Genomic DNA, 7,503 nt, shown 5'->3' with positions numbered 1-7,503 from the left:
GAAAAAATTTGAATCTAAGTTCCCAGGAGTTTTGAAGCTGTCATTATTTGTCTGTAATGCAAGTGGAAATAAAATAATTGTGAGAAGCTAGGGTAACTAGAATAAACATCAGTTCTTTTAAAAAAGGTTCTCTTGAATACAAAAAGCATCCTTAAATTGATCTTGATGAGGACTGAAGAAATAACATATGAAATTCTTTAAATTAAAATTTATTTATTATAAAAGAATAAGAAAAATGAATAATATTCCCATAACTCCAGAAATTTCAAGGACTTTAGGAGCTTAGTGACAGTAACAAATACATTTTCATTATACCATAGTTGTTAACAATTTATTTGGTGATTTTAGTAAGAAATGATTTTACCAAATAACTCAAATATAGCAACATTTAATGTTTATTTATAAAATAATTCACTAAAATCTATAGTGTGATTGGAAAGCAAAAAAGGACCTGTGACATTCCAAAGAATAAGGATCTCCCAAATGTCAAATTCTGTTGAGTCTTCCTGTGTTTCTGATGCTAGAAACTGAAACCAGAGCCTACTTGATACCAGGCACAAGCTCTGTAACTATGCTAAGCAGCACAACAAGCCTCTTCCCCTTTTAATTAATTGAGATTTCATTTGCTACCATGTTATACTGAAATACTACTTCTCATATCCTGTGCTCTATTTTAGTTTTTAAAAATTTGGGCATAAAATGACTTTGTATCACATCTCCTTATAAAGTGCTTCAGTAGTAAGTTGAGTACACATACCTCAAAGTGTGCTTATTTTTCTTCACATTTTTTGAGAAGTTAGCTATGTATAAAATTCAAATATTACATATTCTCTCATTCATGTTAATACACCTTTTAACTGTATAGCTCTGTGCAGTCACCGATATTTTATCTAAAAGAAGTTTGATTCCCATTTATTTATTCTGACTTTTAATTACTTGTTAACAACTTTTCTAGATGCCGATAATTCATCAGTAATCAAACTGCAAATAAACCCCACTTTGAATATTTTATTTAAAATAATACTGGGTTACTATACACAACAATACCATCCTGCATAATTTTAAAAGTTTGAAGAAAAAAATTATAAAGTTTTCCCCTTTAAAAAGTGATAAATATTTGGGAAAGTTAAAATAAAATACTGACATCTGGGTCCTGTGAAGATGCATTGAATCAGAATATCTGGAAGGAACAACTTGAGCACTGGTACTTCATAGAGACACTTTCTGAGACTACAGTCTGCCACTGAGGACTTTGCAAAGGGAGGGGATGGGGCCAGTTTGTTCTAAGTAGCTGTTCTGCTTCAACAAAATTTCTGTGTATAATGAGATATAGTTCAGAATATGAAATTCTATAATCAAGAGTTAAATATTCTACCTGCTTCATTAATTTATAGTAATACTTCATTGCTTCTAAAGAGGTAAATGCTTTCTTCCTTTATCTTGCAATTTGCACTCTCCAAAATATTACATATTCTTATATGTTCATCTTTTTCATTTGACTTTAATAAATAGAGATTTAAATAGTGTAATAGCTTCACTGATGAACTGGTTGTTTCTATCAGTTGCCTTTCAATTTGCTATTCTCACTCAAAAATTTCATCTGATTTTCATCCATATCAATGTTAATATGCAGTCCTGTGGTTCCCTCTTGAAGTCTATGGGGAAAACTTTTGTGTTGAAGAGATTTCTTCTACGGATAAAATCATTCAAGTTCTTTTTCAGTTATACATAAAAATCAGGGCACATTCCAGGAATTTGAGATATAATTTACACTTTCCTTCTCCTATAAAGAGAAAAAAACCTTCAAATATAATCTTTGACATTCCTAGTCAATGCTGTGAGCGTGGTGAAGATGTATTTTAAAATACATTATCGTGCAATACTAAATGGTAATTTGAAAATATGTCCTGTCTCCTAACTATGCTGATTTAAGAGTTTACATTTTTACTTATTGTCCCTCAAATATCATCTATAGTAATTCAGCAAAATATTAGTTTTACTTTGAACTAGAAATGAAGTATAACAAAATAGACATTTTTATTCAGTTCCATGTCCAATTCACTGCAATTAGAAATGTTAAGCTATTATTGCATTAAAGTGAAAGTAAATTTAAACAGTAGTTAATAGAATGGGGTGTGATAACATCACTAAAGTAAAAGCTAAAGTTGGATACAAATATACATTAGATAAAAATGCAATTCATGTACAATACTAATGTTTTCATCCTTATACTATGTACCATGGTTCCTTTAAGGTGAATTTGAAATTGAAGTATTCTTCTATCTTTCACTGATATTTGTTAGATTATTATTTTCATACTGGCTCACAGCTACCTCTTTGCAAAGAGGCATTAAGCGAGAAAGAAATCTGGGATTTTGAAAGTCAAAAGAACCCTAACAGAAAAGAAATCTGCTCTCTCTGTTACGTGCTAAGCCCCTTTAAGCATTTTCAGTATGCCAAGCACACCATCTGTACTCAATTACTTGTTATTTTATAATGTCAACATCTGCTTATAAGAAAATATATGCTTGCATATATTAAAGACTTGGTTTCCATAAGCAAATCTGAAAGCTCTTTGTGCCATTCCACATGCAATTTATTCTTCATTCTTTTTGTTCTCATCTGTGTATCAAACGGTAAAGTAGTAAAACACCAGGAAAGTAAAGATTTACAAATCTGCGCTATACATCATGAAACACAGATACAAGGAGTTCAATTTATGTAATCCTTGTACATTTTGCTGTATGTAGGCTTAAATTTTATGTAGGTTCTTTAAAAATGTCACCGGTCTTTATAAAATTCTTTTTAAAACTCAGCTAGATCCATAACTCAATAAAATTATTTCCTTGAATGGAAAAGATCAGCTCACATAATATTTTCTTTACTGAAATGCCTTTTCGTTTTTAGACAAGAAAAATCTGACTCTAGTTGTGGACCCTAAAACAAATGTCACCTCAACTGAAAATAATGCTCACACTTTGACTTGCCTATATTAACCCTGAAGACAGTATGCAGTTATATTTTTCATTTCCATTGAAAACTTTTTTTGTTTTTGTCAATATTTTAAATATGCATACTTGATACATCAATAGGACCATAAGACTTAAAAAATTAAACTAGACATATTCTCTTCAAAACCTTTTCTCAGAGGCAATCATTTTCCTACACGTAATTGATTTTTTTTTTTTGCCAGGTTTTTAAAATCAGATTTAGAGGTCATAGTCTCAGAGTTTTGTCAATCTAATTGAAATACTAATCAACTTCCTGGACTAGGAGGCGATGGTTTGGTCACCTTATTTCCAGTGCCTTTTCCTACTATTAACTTAATGTCATTGTATCATAGAGTGCATTAAATTCATAGACAGCATAGAACGTGCTTTGAAATAGCATAATTATAGTTATATATAGTTTTAGTCAAAGAATAATGCTATTGTATCTTTTAAGCCCTGAAAAGTTTTTTATTCTGACAATACATTGTAAAATTTTATTTAATATTCTTTATATCTACTGTTGTATTTCTGTTTTAAATCTATTATTAGAGCAGTCAGAAGTTGAAAATTATGGTCTCAAATGTACCAGTGTACATTTATCATATTGAAATTGCACTTTTAAATTTCATATTATTCTCTTCTGAGATGTCTCTTGTTTTCATTGAAACAGTTGTCCGTACCTTCTCACACAACAAAATCAAGCAAAACAAAATAGCATAAAAACAATCAAAACAAAATAGTGAAAGCATTACAGGACTTCAAAACAAGACAATAGGAAACCAACAATGGCTACCATGATGTCTCTTGTTTTCTTCAAAGTAGCTGTCCATACTTTCATCCATAATGAAATCAAATAATAGAAAACAGACTAAAACCAATCAAAAGAAAAGAACAAAAGCATTACAGGACTTCACTGTTGATTTCCTGCTGTCTTGTTTTGAAGCCCTGTGCTGCTTTTCTGAAACAATGGAATAATTTATCTGGATGGATTCCTTATTGTCTAGATTCTAAGCTTTATTTTGATTTTGCTTTCTCATTTTAGTTTGTTTGTTTTAAGGCAGAATCTTTCTATGTAGCCCTATGTGGACATGAAGTTGTTAATGGCAAGCTGGCCTCAAATTGGGAACCCTCCTGCCACAGCCTCCCAAGTGCTGGAATTACAGCTCTACCATACCCAACAGAAACTCAGCAATTTCCCTTCTTGGGATTATTCCTGTTTATTGAAGATCATAATTTAAGAACTTCCTAAATGGCTAGAAATTCAAATTTGTGAGCTTTCCTTCAGACTATATAAATAAATAAAGTCATAAATTTTAAAATGGGAAAAAGATTAGTTTCCTTTTATTGTAGTGCTAGGAATTGTTAGGCAAACCCTTTAGGGACTTCATGAGGTACACAGGAGTGTGCTGTCTTCTTTTTTTTAAGGAAAATAAAAGAAAAAATAATAATAGAGAATTTCAAAACAAGATGATAGGAAACTAACCATACTTATTATATTGCAAATTGTTGCCTTCAAAATATTTTCTCAGATTTCCAAATATAGTCATGCAAAATTGATCAAACAATATAAGCACTAACTCTTCCTTTCAATGAACTAATAGAGTGAGTGATGTTGTTATCTTAGCTCTTCTGTGTATGTATTTTTCCCTTCCTTCTTTTCTCCTTTCTCACTTTCCAGTTGTTAATTCTTTTTGAGTAGTTTTTTTCCCTTTTGGAGCTTAATTACTTTTTCATTTTCTTTCTTAAGGAAGACAATGTGCTGTCTTTTTAGTGGATTTTTTTCTTTTATTAACTAAACTATAACTTTGTAGGAGTAGAAATTTGATATAATGATTCAAATTATCTTTTTACAGTAATGCAAATGGGTTTGCTTAGTAGATACAAATGCAATTGATTTTTGTCTTGGAAAAAAGGTATTCTCAAACATTATATTGCTCTATTTAGATAACAATTTCTTAAATGACATAAAGAACATTTTGCTCTTTTGAATATATATTCAAATTCTCCTTTGGTTTTAACATCAGTTAAAATAATAAAATATTTTACATTGATTTATAAAAGAAATTTTACATTTATTTCAATAGACACTTTTATTTGAAAGTTTTTTGTGATTATTTCTAGCTTGATATTTTTATGATATATCTCTGATACGATAGGAATACTGTATCATTAATTTTAGTTGAAATGATAATTGAATTTAAAAAAATAAGCAGGTACAAAATTGCAGTGCCAGAAGTGACTGCTGAGCTCAGGAGGGGTCCAGATGACATCTGTTACTCCAAGGGAGAGGAAGCAGCATTCTTTGGACTGTGACAGCGTATTATCAGACATTCCATCAAAAAATTAATTTGGACTTTGCTGAAGATCTGTTTCCATCCTCTAATAAAATGCATGCTTGGGAAAGCAGTAAGACAAATGAAGAAAATGTGTCTTGCTCTCAACAAAGCCATTTCACTTCAAGTCCGCTCAGAACAACTAACGAAATTAGATTGCCACCTGCAAATCACAGCTCAACATTTGAATCTGCTGTGTCCACTGTATCTCTTTACAATAAGAACAAGCTGTATCTCAGTCCACTAGAGAGAAAGTCGATCAGAGAGTAGATCTATTTCTCGACAGACTAATAACGCAGGTAAATTTGCTCCCATAGTGGCAGAAAAAAAAAAAAAAAAAAAAAATGAAAGGAAAGCCAGTTTGCACCAAGAAAAGGAAGAAAAACAAACTACAGAAAAGTTTAATTACTAAGTATAAACCAAGTTATAAACGCATCAAGCCTGTAACAAAAATTCTAAAAATCCCAAGAAAAATCAAACTGCCTATATGCCAGCTGTGGAGAAAGAGAATGATTCCCACTCACCTGAAAGTAATCTGAGTACTCCTTGGGATTTAAGCTAAAAAATAAAACCACAAACTACACTTCAAGGTGGAGCAGCATTTTCTTTTTTAGTTGAAAAAACCTTCTCTGAAGATTGTGGAAAATTAGCGATCAGCAGGTTTCAACCAAAAGAATAAATCAGAAGTGACTGAAGACTGTAATGCAAATGCTGTAACAATGAAAAACTTTTGTGAAAGAACAAGCACCCAAGTGCTTGTTACTGGTAAAGAAACTGAATATTGAGCTGAGTGCAAGAAGTAAAAATGAAGAGAAATTAGTAAAGGATTCATCAGTTTCTTCAAAGGAATATCCACCTGATAAAAATAAGCATTTGCCCTCAGATGATTCTCTTGTTTCTCCTGAGCCCCTTGTGTATCCTAACTTCAGTGTGTCTTCAGACAGTACTAAAGGATCTCCAGCTGAAGAAGAGTCTTCTGCGGGACTTACCACATGTATTCACTTCTCAAAACAGACCAATACGCACAAAACTGTGAATACTGGAGATAAAAATAAAGAAACAAAGACCAGCTCGTCATGGATACAGGCCAGAAATGTTTTGGGGCTACTATATGTATGTCTTGTAGAATGATCTATAGTGCTTTTAATCTAGAAGATGAAATGCAAATTGTACAGTATCATCACTGATTTCTGGAGGGAATTAAATATACAGACTGGACAAGAGAAAGAGAGATGGCGAGTTTTGGATGGAGAGGTTCTGTTAGTCCTGCCACATGATCCAAGTTATGCTGTAGGAAAGGTAACAGATAGCCGAGAACTTGTTAGAACTTGTTAATTATGAATTGAGCTTCCAGCGAGTTGTTCCCAAATGTCCAGAGAAAGCCACAGCTTTTCTCTTTGTTTCCAATGATAAGACAGTGAGTGGGTGTTTAATTGCAGAGCCTATCAAACAGGACTTCAGTGTTGAGTGTGAGTTTACTGGCCCAGAATTCTCAGGTGCTAGAGAATGTACTAGAGCCTGGCAATGTTCAAATGTACCAGAACCTTATCTGTGTGATAAGTAGAATCTGTCTGGGTTTTCAAGCTGAGGAGAAGAAAGCGGATTGCAAGACGACTGGTTGATACTTACCTCCCAGGAACTGTTTCATGTTTGGCTGTTCTCTCAGCACAAATGAAACAGCATTTTCTGACCCTATACCAGATGACAAGTTATTTGCATCAAATATGGCAGTACCTTTAATTTCCCTTTATAGTTTCAACTATAAAGCATATACTATGTGGTTAAGTTCAGATAATTCCTTATGAAATCTAACAAATTAATATGAAAAATAAGTAGATGAAAAAGATGTGGTACTTTTATACAATGGAATATTACTCAGCTATAAACAGGATAAAACTTAAGGCCTTCATAGGTAAATGGAAGCAACTTAAGACTATCTTCATAAGTGAAATAAATAAGAATCATATTTATAAATATCACATTGTGTCTCTAGTGTAAAAAGTAATAAGAACTGTAGAAGTAATAAAACCCAAAATATGTAATTGCTATTGTAAAAAAAGAGAGGAAAAGAAAGTGCTCTAAAGGATATAACTGCATGTATGTTTAAGTGTGTAAGATAGATAACCGTATTACTAAGTTTTTGTTGGATTATTGAGCAGAACTGTTTGCAGTCTCACTGT

General features: G+C 32.0%; 1 pseudogene; it reads left to right on the top strand.

Annotated features, from left to right (window-relative positions):
* The first annotated feature begins 5,253 nt into the window (after positions 1-5,253).
* LOC100731403 (N-acetyltransferase ESCO2-like) lies at positions 5,254-7,128 on the top strand (annotated as a pseudogene).
* Positions 7,129-7,503: the final 375 nt, after the last annotated feature.

The sequence above is a fragment of the Cavia porcellus genome, unplaced genomic scaffold (genome assembly GCF_034190915.1).
Source record: "Cavia porcellus strain 051 isolate PalLab524CR breed Dunkin Hartley unplaced genomic scaffold, mCavPor4.1 scaffold_8, whole genome shotgun sequence".
Taxonomy (NCBI): domain Eukaryota; kingdom Metazoa; phylum Chordata; class Mammalia; order Rodentia; family Caviidae; genus Cavia; species Cavia porcellus.
This window is presented reverse-complemented; position numbering and strand designations above follow the sequence as displayed.